We start from the raw sequence: 12,380 nt of genomic DNA, 5'->3' as shown, positions 1-12,380 counted from the left end.
ATTAGATGAAAAATCTCTTGTGCGAATTATAGAAGGACTTGGAATGATCGATGGAAATTCAGTTCCATGCGAAAAAGAAGAATGATGGGTGACAACGCATGAATCAGAGGCGCTGAATAAAAGATAACGCAAAGTCATTCAGCATTCAGCGGTTACTGTTCATAGTCAACGCTTCGACCCCTTCGAATTCACATGTTTGTCATTTTTTTAAGGTTTGATTCAGTGGTTACTGTTCATAGTCAACGCTTCGACCTCTTCAAATTCGTATATTAATCACTTTTCAAGGGATGATAAAATTTCGTGTTTTTGCAACAAGTACAGTATTTTCTTATTTTTGAAAAATCAACACTCCAAAAAGATTTTCTTTTGTTTTGTCATTTAAATTTTCGAAACTTCAAAAATCCAAAAAGATTTTATTTTGTTTTGTGATTTGAATTTTCGAAAATTCAAAAATCCAAAAAGATTTTCATTTGTTTTTGTTCTGTTATTTCATTCTCGAAAATTCAAAAATCCAAAAAGATTTTAGCTTTTTCTGTCTTTATTTTCGAAAAATCAAAACAACAAAAATATTTTAATTCTTACTTCTTTTTAGTATTTTGTTGCAGATTATCATGACGATACAGAGGGGACTTTGCATGCAGTATTAGGGTCAGGTAAATTTTTTCGTATGAATTGATCAATATTTTTCGCATTTTGAACTAGTTAAGTTGTCCCTAGAAGCATGCTGCTGCATGTTGTCCAAAAGCCTCAAATGACTCAATGTGTGTGTACGAAAGCCTTAATGAAATTCTTCATACGAAAATTTCTTCCCAATCAGGCTTGTATTCACATTAGTCTCCTGAGCTACCTGACTCTTCTCATATAAGTAAAGAGTTTACTGTTTTGTCCAAATATAACAGAGTTACACTTCGTGTCTTCACCAATCTTTTTCATCTAAAATTTCTTTCACAATCACACACAAAGACATATTTCCGAGAGGTCTCTGATCAAACCAATCGAGACTTAGACATATCAACAATCTGTGTTAATGATCTTACATATTGAGACCGTAAAGAAAGTGAAACCCAAATTTCTTGCAAATTAAGGAATTGACGGGGAACCATGTTCCATATTTTATGAAATATTTGTTTCAGTACCTAGTTTCAAAACTCCAAATCATATTTCTTTCATATGAGTGATCTTGATCAAACATTCGAAACCCACGATGTTTGTTACCCAACAAGATCCAGCATAATTTTTTTTTATGAATATGATTTCCGTGTGAGTTTACTTTGAATTCCAAAGTTACTTTAAACATTTTTCAAAACACACTTGTCACTGACTACACTGGTCAAACAAGTAATTTCTGTTACAATTACTCACCTTATGTTAAGGCTGATATGTAACGAAATTTATTAAGCCACCTATGTAGCCTTACAAAAGATGCCCTTCGAAACTTCTCTACAAGTTCTCGATTGTAATTCACGGGAACATACACAAGTTGTTGATCATCTCTCTTGATGATTAACCAAGCAACCTTTGCCCGGGGTTTAACTGCATTCGTGTCAAATTAAATTTTTGACATCACAAAATCCCAAAATTTTTATTTCATTGTTTCTTGTCTAACTTTCTTTGGAACACTGCACTCACGAAATCCTTGAGGTTCTGAGTAATACCAACTCAGGCTGATGATTTCAAACTTCTGGCGTATGACTTCGCTTTTCAACCCAAAAGTGAAAGAGCCTTGCTTCCATACGAAGAGTCATAACGGTTACAAATCATCTTGGGGATAACAATAGAGGCTGTCTGTATATGACGTATGGTATTCTGTCCGGTTCTCTAGGAGATGTGACAGTTCCTTTTTGACGCATGGCTACTTTTACGCAGTAATGGTCCGATTTTCAAGGTGCCACGTCGGATCTCATTAAATGCATCCCGCTTCAAATTCAAAAATCAGGGTTACATATAAAAGGGGATTCAAGGGTTACTTTTCAATTTACGCGATCAAAACAAACAACTTTCTAAATTCTCTGTTCATCATCATCCTCAAACCCTAACAATGGCGACTTCTGCTCATGTCGATTCTCATACCACTGAAGATGCCTCTTCATTAACATTAATGAAGATTCAAGCAACAAACTACTATCTGGAGGGTGAAGTTTCTCAGTACCCGGAAGAACTGAAGATGCTAATCGTTGCTTTAAAGAATTATGTCCTATCAAAGGCGATGTTTAATTCTTTCTCGGTTCCATTATCCTGGTTTTCACAAGCAGGATCAACTGCAACCTACAACAAAGCCTCTGATACGATCACTTTTCATCTTGTGAACGACAAAAAGGTCAGGTTATCCAACAAAATTTTTTGTCAAATTCTTGATATCCCGAATACGCCTCCATATGTTGCTGTTACTTTTCCCTAAATTGTTCACATGTTCAATGAGATGGGTTATCAGCCACCATTGTCCAAGATAAGTGATTTTAAAAAGTGTGGTCTTCCATGACTCTGGAATTTCTTGTTTGGAATCTTTCTAAGGTGTTTGACTGGGCGTTCTGCTAGTCTGGATAAAGGAAGGATGGAAGTGTATGCCATGGTAGCTGGTATATATTATGATCTTCAAGTAGATTATTCTACTCAACTATGGAAGGAATTTCAAAAAGGAGTAGAACACACGAATGCCACTCACGGTATTTCGTGTGCAAGATACTGGAGTCTGATTTTGCAACATTTTTACAATAAGGAAGGAATTTTGGTGCCAAATGGCGAAGAAAGAGCAGTTTTCCAACCATACCACTATCTGAAGGATGTCACCGATAATGCTGATATTTTTCCATCAGTTGCTAGAATTCCAGATGCTATGCTTAAAAGAGTTGATCCTTCGAACTCTGTCTTGGTGGCATATTTGCAGACCATCGATTCTACAATTGAAACTGGCAAACTCCTGGATATCGATGAAACAAAATCCAAGAAGTCGAAGAATATTGAAACTGAATCAAAATCTTCGAAATCTCCGAAGAAGAAGCCTGTGGTTGTTAAAGTATCTGTTGCTAAGACCCAAGTGATTGAGCCTATCATTGCAGAAACTCAAGAGAATGTCAATATTCCTTCGAAGACTGGAATGTTTCGAAGGATCAAAATGAAGTCTACTCATAAACGCAAGTCTCCTACACCACAAATGATTCAAAAACCCCAAATTACACATCAAGGTGTGTTAATTAGAGAGGTGCCAGCACCGGTTTCTCCAGTGTCGAAGAAACGAATGGCTGAGGATATGGCCAAAAGGTTGTCAAAGAAAAGGAAGAAGAAGACCCGAAAACTGGTGATTTCTACTGAGTCGACTGAAGATGATAATGAACGAATTTCTGAAACTCCTGATCCAACTATTCGTGATCAGATTTCGACTTCTGAGCAAACACACATTGTACCACCCAAAGATTCGATTACCAAGTCAGTTTCTGAGGCGGTTCGAACTTCAGACATCCCTGCACACGTATCTGATACGGATGCAAATGTTGATATGGGTGAAGACAGTTCGAAAAATGCAGCTTCAGGTCATACTACCTCTACTTTTGAACATATTGTTTCGTTACCATTATCCACTATTCCTCTCACATCAACTACACATTCCCCAACATTCGAACATATTCTTGATCAACCTTTCACTTCCATCTTTTCTTCATAATCTACTGATTCGCCAAAACCTACTTCACCTGTCGATGATACAATGATGCTGGAGGATGAAACTGATAACGAAGGTTTTGGAGGAATTTTTGAAGATCTAAAGTTTAATGAAGAAGAAGAAAATTTTCCAGATCATATGTTGATGACAATGAAGCAGTACAAAATTTTGAATACGAAGTTGAATGCTATCATTCAATCTCAAGCTGATTTTGGGGGAGGTTCATCAGTATCAAGTCTGGAAGTTGATACTATGTTAAAGATGATGGAATCACGGATAATCAACAAAGTCTCTGGAATGGTGAAAGATTTCGAGTCTGTTATTTTGGAGAAAGTTGACTACACTGATCAGAATAATGAACTTCGTGTTAAATCTCAACGATCTGATTTTATGGGTGAGGTCAAGGATCTGAAAAGCACAACAAAAGAACGACATGTTCTTTTTGTTCAAGAAGTTAAGAAGGTACGCGAAGATGTCAACATGCAAATTCGTGAACTTCGTGAAGACATGCAGAGAGAAGTTCAAAGTGTTCAACAAGGTTATAATTCAATCCATCAAAAGGTTGACATTATTTGTGATGCTATCACCTAATATGTCAAAATGTACGAAAGCATGAGTCCTCAACTTACTCATCTTTCTGAATTGGAGAACAAGAATTTTGGTGAGTTGCTTGTTTTGTTAAAAGAGTTGAAGGAGTTTTCTGTGAAACCAGTATTCACTTCGGTTATCACTCCAGAATTTTTATCTAAAAAATTCATCCAGTTCGAAGCTATTCTTCACAAACAATTATCTCCTCTTACTCGCATTTCAAGTCTTCTTCCAACAGCATCGGATGCCCCACCTGCTTTCACAGGGGTGCATGGGGGAGAAAAGATAGATGAATCTAAGAAGACTGGTGAAGAAGTAGAGGCGAGTAAAGAAGATTCAAAGTTGGTGGGAAAAGTGTTTCATTCGAAGATCCCAACTACAAAGCCGGTTATTGTATCTGCTGGTTCAGTTACTTCAACTGTGGTCACAAAGATTCTGATGACCAGATCAGTTATTAAAGGTATTGTGATTGGAGAAGCTGCTGGAAGTGCTTCAAATCCAAAGATTGTGGTGGGAGAGTCTGAGTCTAAAGAAAAAGGTAAAGCCAAGATCATAGAAAAGACTAAGGAAGAAAAGAAGGTTGAAGTGGATGCGGAGTTGGAAAAGATGAGGCGTATTCAAAGTGTTATGGCTCTTCGTGCACAAGACCCAGTGGGTATGGAAAAAGGAGATCCTTCGAAGCAATACAACTATGTAACAATTGAGGCAAAAGTCATGTTTGATCATATGTATTTATTCGAAAAGGTGCCAAAACAGAGTTATGTGGTTACAAACACTGATACAAGTCAGCTTGACTCTCCTGTAAATGAAATGATGTTCATCATGCCTCAGTTTAAAGCAAAAATTATGTGTAAAGACAAAGAAGAAGGGAAGAAGATAAAAATTCGTTTTCATTCAGTGTTGGCGAAAGCACCTGAAGAAGTCTGGTCACTGTTAAAAATCAAGAAAGTTATAAGCATCAAAAGAGACATGGTTTTCGAAAATGTTATTCAGAATCTCAAACACACAGTGATCAGATCAAATGGAAAAGTTTATGAGTTTACCATTGCTGATTTTCCGATAATGAACTTGTATGATCTTATACAAGTTGCATTAATCCTGAAAGACAAGTCATTCTCCTTTCTACAAGAAACAGAGCCAGATGTTTTTCAACTTGGAGTCAAACACATCAAGATCTTTATTGAAAATTATTTTGAGTGTCTTGCTCAAACTGATGTGGAATCGGCTACTGCGAAAGGTATTGAAATTACTGCACCAATGGCTCCTACGAAGAAACAAGCAGATCTGAAGAAATAAGAAGATGGTGAAATCTGCTTAAAACCATTGGGGATTGTCTTCGCAGGAAAAGACAAAGCTGGTAGAGCAAAGCGATTCTTGTTCCAAACGTGCGAAGTGGAGAGATATGCAACTTCTCAGTATACGAACTTAATTGTTCGTATGAACCAATGCATGAAGAATAATGAAGGAGACAAGAAGGAGATTAAGAAGGTCATTTCATGGTACACAGAGATACGAAGAGTGATGATGTATTCAATTCAACTGCTTACAAGTTGAAGCCTTCGACTTTGATTACAAAGGGGGAGATTTTAAGGGTAAATAGAGTTGTAATTAGTCGAAGGATTTCATGTCTTCGAATGTACTGAGTCTTCGTATCTTATGTAATCTATTTTACTAGGGCATTGTATTTGAAGCTTAACACATAGTCCTTAGTATATTTTTTGTACGCTTTCCTCTCCTATAAATAGGAGTGTTTACTAGAGTCATTATGAGGAGTCTTTACAGAATTGACATTTGTACTCTGTAAAACTTGAGAGCGTAATAGAGCTGAAACAAGATCATATTTACATCGGTGTTCAAATCTCGCAATCCTACTTTGATCATTAAACTCTGATTCATTTCATACTCGATTCATTGTTTCATCACATAGAAAATGACGACACACATCAATTCCTCGAGAAATTTATGTGGTTTGTTCTGAAATGAATCTACATGCTATTACCGAAGACCAGATAAAGCTAAGGGTATTCCCTTTATCACCTAAAGACTTAGCGAGAGAATGGATGTGTGTGATGCCATACGGATCAATCACCACGTGGACAAAACTTGCAAAATTATTTTTAGAAGAATATTTTCTAGAAATGCAAGTTTGGAGTCTTCGTAGAGAAATATTTGGTATCAAACAAAGAATAAGAGAATCTCTACATACAAATTGGAAGAGATTTAAAAATATGTTTGTTCGTTGCCCCCAACATGGAATCAGTGAATACCAAATCTGCAACTGCTTATCCGAAGGTCTTACACCCATGGAGTGATGTCTGGTCAATGCTGCAAGTGGCGGATCCTTCGGTGATATGACACCAACTAAAATCCAAGAACTGATAAAAAAGTTGGCAGTCGAGTAAAAACATTCTGAGAATGAAGATGAGTGGTATACAGATCAACCAGGGGAGTAAAAGAAGTCAGAAAGGCTCATTTGGAGTCCCAAATTTATGAGCTCACAAAAGTTGTTTTATTACACACGAGGGAAAAAGTGGTTGCAAAAAAACAATGTGGAATCTGCTTGAAGACGGAGCATCCTACTGATGTTGGAATCTGGTTGTCCATTACTGCAAGAAGACACTGCTATGGTAAAAGATGCTGGAGGGTATCAACGGAACAAAATTTGTCAGCAAAATAATCAAGGCTGGAAAGGTAATTTTCAGTAGAAACAACAATTTCAGCATCCTCCTAGATTTCAACAGCAGTCGAATTTTCAGCATTAGTAGAATTTTCCGAATCAGCTGAGTTTTCAGAATCAGAATTTGTATCAGAAATCTGGCAACTGTAGCATGAACTTGGAAGATATAGTAAAGACTCTTGCCACGAGCACCCATGCGTTCTAGAACGAAACAAGAGCTAGTACCAAGAGCAACAGATGTCTAACCTGCCACTTATGTCGTTCGCCTGGAATCTTAAGGAAAGTTATTGGGGCACACTAAAAACAACCCGAAGCACAATGTGAGCATGATATCCGTGATAAGTGGGAAGAGTTACGAAAATCTAAGCGTATCTGAACCCAAAAAAGAGGGTGAAAAAGAATCTGAAGTAGTTTCGGGTGAAAAAGGATTTGAAAAGATGGAAGAAAAAGAGGCTCTAGGACCAGTCAAGCTAAATCTAAAAAAGTACAAGCCATTACCCCCATTCCTATCACGACTAAGAACAATGAAACTCAAGCGAGAGGACGAGGATATCATGGACACGTTTCATAAGGTGGTGGTAAATATTCCTCTTTTAGATATAATTTAAAAGGTTCCTCGATATGCCAAGTTTCCGAAAGATTTATGCATTTCAAAGAAAAAATCGGAAATTAATGAAACAGTTAAGCTGGGGAAAATATTTATGCCATTTTGCAAAAAGGTCTGCCCCAAAAGTGCAAAGATCTAGGAATTTTCTCGATTCTTTGTAAATTGGGAAACCTTATTTTTTTTTCAAATACCATGCCTCATTTAGGTGCATAAGTCAATGTCCTCCCATTATCATTTTTTGAAAAATTAAAATTTGGAACCTTACAAAAGGCCGGGACACTCATTCAGTTGGCAGATCACTCAACGGTACACCCAAAATGTGGAGTGGAGGATGTTCTCGTCTAAGTAGATGAGCTTATTTTTCCTGCTGATTTTTATATTGTAGACATGGGCAATTTAGACGTATCAGATAACAACTCAATCATTTTGGGAAGACCCTTTCTGAAAACTGCTAAAACAAAAATTGATGTTTTTGCTGGTACACTTTCAATTGAATTTGATGGGGATGTGGTCAATTTTAAAATGAATGATGCTGATTTTACTTTTGATAAATTTTTTGTTAATTAGCTGGGTACCAGCAGTCCTCTATCTGAGGAATGTTGTGAGATTTCTGATGTTTCTGTGCAAGATTTATTTTTAGACAGATATTTATCTCATAATACATCAAAGAAGTTGAAACAGAATAAGCTTAGGGAGGTGAAAGAAAATTGGATTTATGCTGAAGGTGCTGATAGAAAAAGCTAAGCTTTGGGAGGATGAGGAAAGACGATTTCTGATACGAACATGAAAAAGAAAAATAAGAAAAAGAAGAAGATTTCAGGAAACAAAATCAAAAAAAGAAAGAGAATAAAAAGCAGAAATTTCTACAAACTTATCAGGTACATCATTTTAATTTTGGGAAGGGGGTTAGTGTGAAAATTTGCATTTTTTGTTAAAAATTTTAAAATTTTCAGTTTTTCAGTTAAAATTTTCAATTTTTTCTTTTTGCATTTTGCATTGCATTTGTAGTAAAAACTTGAAAAAATTCAAAAAAATAATTTATGTTTATGTTTTTATTTTTCAGGATTAACCCCCCCCCCCCCCCCAAACATTTTATTTCTAGTTACTTTAGTGTTTATTTTCTGGATAAAAAATAATCAAAAAAATTCTGAAAAAAATATTATTAAAAAAAAGATACACTGTATGATGATATTCTTGCATTCGATAGCTCTGTATAAATGGAAAATGAAAGCCCAAAGCGATCGGATCGACAGTGGTAAGTTCAGTAGTAGTTCCCATAACTAGGAGTCGCAAAACAACGTGAGCCGAGACTAAAAGCAATGAGAGATTCGACTTACTATACTAAAAGGAAATAATTCTTTTTCTCTCTTCCATATATGGTTAACAGTTAGTTACTTAATCTAACCATAAAAACAAAACATGACATCTAAACCTAAGAAACCATTCTAAATTTACCAACAATTTAGCATATAACAAGTAGTTAAATAAAGAGATTTTGGAAACATTGTTTGTTAGATTTAACTTATAGGAATTCATGAGAACAATACATGATTGAACAAGGAAGATATTTAAGGAAAGAATAAACAATTCTTAATTTTTTGAAGTAAGAATAAGGAGAAGAATGGAGTCCTTGTTGAAACAGACCGAGAAAGTCAAATAAAATTGATGTTATGCAATGTAACTGTTAGGTTTTATTCAAAAATTCAGTTTCTAAAACCACAAAATTGACAACGCAAACATTATAAAGCTTCAATAATGATAGATTTCATTTTATGCATCTTTTAGCGTATTTTTTATTAGCATTTAGGATCATATTTTACACATTTGCATGTCATTAGTATAAATAATAAATAATGTCCAGCTCATGTCATTCGTTAGAATTCCCATACCACTAGCGTTTTTATGTCATTTTCAGATAATTCTAGTGGAGCAATACTTTGGGAGCAGCTTTGGATGCGTTTAATGGAGCATTGGAGTTAATTGGAGCTTGGAACTTATGAAGGATTTTGTGGAATGCTTGGAAGCTGTTTTGGTCAAGAAAAGTTCGATCGAATTGATCATACGAAGATAAATTGCTACATTCTAAATCCTAAAGGATGTTGCTGACAACTTTGACCCATGTCAGTATTTTGACGATATCTCATGACTCGCAACTCCGATTGACAAGATTGAAATGTTCCAGAAACTAGAGAAAATTTCATATGACTTCCCTGTTTGTGAAAAAGGAATAATTGCGACCGAATTGAGCCAAAAAGCCAAAAATGTGATCGTATTTTTGGACTTGTGCGACCGCATAAAGTGGTAGAGGATTGTTTGGGTCGAAAAATATCTTCTAGGAAAAAAAATAAAAAAATGCGATCATATGGGCAAAAATCTGATCGCATTTTTGTGTCGAGGTTCAAAAAGGTCGAAAATAGTATTATACTTTATTAACCACTAAATTTGGAGATTTTGAGAAAAAAAATGCGATCGCATTATTATATATCTTCGATCGTATTTTTGGCTAACTTGCTCCAGAAGCTACTGACATGCATATAAGTATAAACCCTTTGATCAGATTCGAAGCCAGTCGATTCTTGAAGCTCTAGACAACGAAAAAGATGATTTCTTAGGCAATTTTTCTCTGATTTCAGCGATTTCTGAAGATCTGAAGCTGTGGATCATCTCCTATATTTAGTTAGCAAGATTAGTTAGTTAGTTTATCTTTTTAGTAGTTTTAATTCGTTTTTAGTCATGTCTGCATAAACTCATAGTTTTCAATTCTGCAAAAGACTAGTATTTTTCATGTGATCAGTTATCAGATTTGGTTTTCATTGTGTGATTCTATCTAGCTGTTTCAGTTTTGAACTTAAGGAATGTTTGATTTTTAATTCTTGTTAGTCTGATCACTAAGCTAGGTTTTAATATTCTAGTTAATCAGTTAATATAATCGGTAATTGTTCTTGCCAACTGGTAATAAGTAACATGTATCAGATTGGTTATGTGTTAGGATTTAACTCTGATTAAACTGAAATTTCATACCTTTATGCTTCCAAGCTTGTGAGAAGTATCAGGTATTGCTGGGAATTTTACACAGATCTTAATGCAACTTTTTTTTATCTTAATTAAGAGCTTGTTTAATTAGAAAATAAAAAGTTAAGGTTAACTAAAGATCTTGTTTTGGTTAATTTAACTAGGTAAAAAATATTATGCTAAAGCTTGTTAATTTTTCTCAGTACCAGCTTAGATAGAACGCGTTTTCAATAACTAGATCTGGGTTGATTGCATAATTAGGAAAATCACAGCAGAGCTGAATTCGCCTTTACTACTGATTTCGTTTAGTTTATTTTACTACAATTTTTAGTTTTAGTTTAAAATTAAAAGCCCCTTTTATTATTATTTGTTGATTAAATTACTAGTATGTGCCTTATGCGAAGAGGCATTGACCATTAGGTTGTGTCCTTGAGGATTTGACCATGCTTCCCTGTGTTACCCATTAGTGCAACGGGCAGTGATAATTTATTTACTTAAATCATGCGTGACAACGGTTTAACAAATAACATAAACTATTTTATTCTCACCAATGATCATTTTACATGAACATGAAAGATTAAATACAACCATAGAAGGATTAAGAAGTAACAATCTTTGATAATTTTGAATCATCTTGTGTGGTTGGAAGTTGATTGTAATACCTAGTATCCATGATGTTTCTAATTTTGGGATATCGGGTCACAATTTAGTTCAATAAAGGTCTTGGGCTTCAAAGGAATAGAGTTTAGGCCCTATCGGATATTGATAAAACTGGTTAACTGATTAAATCCCTCGAATTGTGCCTTGAAGCAAAAGGTAAAGTGGGAAAGGTGATATTTCGGGCTTCTCAGGAATTAATGATTTCAATTTAGTATGTTTTTTGTCAAAAGTAATTAGATAGAATTGTGGGGTTCGTTAATACTTTTACATACATATAAACATTGCCAAAAACTAGGGTGAGCATGGGTCGGGTTGGGTTGGTTTTAGGGTAATACCGAACCCAACCCATGTATTTCGATTTATGGGTTTTAGAACCTGTTGGGTTTGGTTTTTGGTCGATTTCGTTTTCTGGTTTCTTGGGCCGGTTTCATCTGTTTTTGTGTTTAACCCATAGGTTGTTGAGTTTTTGGTTTTAATATATGGGTTTTGGGTTGTAACCCATTTTTCAGCAAATATTTCCACTACACTTAAATTTGGAATTAATCATAAAATTGAATCTCCATTATTATCAAGTTAATAAATTAAGGGATTACAATTTTATTAACAAAATTCCCCAAGAAAAGCTTTTGGCTTAGACATTAGGCATTCTTATGCTAAACATATATTCAATGTAGTAATTAATGATATCCATTGTCTCCTTTCTTTCTTGTATGTATTCTTTTCATTAAATAAAGCTCAAGTATATATTATGTTGATGGGTATAATCAAATGTGGTACGATATTATTTTCCATGATATTTTATTATAGGTTTATAAATGGGGAGAATGTAGCGAACTTGATTTTAGGAGGATTATTAATTGAAAGGATAAAAATAATTGTATATGTTCTAATTAAAACTACCTAGTTTTGAATGTTCTATATCTAATATTAGGAACATAATAGGGATATATTCCCAAATCCCATTAATAATATATAATAATATAATATAGAGGACCGTGTGGATTTTGGTTGGTTTCAAACCCAAAGGGTTGGGTCGGGTTGAGCTACAAAAACCGAACCCAAAACCCATTTTTCAGTTTTTTTTAAATTCATACCCAAACCCAACAGTTTGGGTTCGGTTTCGGTTTTGTTAGTTTTTGGGTTTGGTTTTGCTTACCCATACCAAAAATAGAGTTGAAATG

This window comes from Lactuca virosa, chromosome 4, assembly GCF_052849685.1.
Source record: "Lactuca virosa cultivar CGN04683 chromosome 4, Lactuca_virosa_CGN04683_v6, whole genome shotgun sequence".
Classification (NCBI taxonomy): domain Eukaryota; kingdom Viridiplantae; phylum Streptophyta; class Magnoliopsida; order Asterales; family Asteraceae; genus Lactuca; species Lactuca virosa.
Note: the sequence above shows the minus strand (reverse complement) of the source record.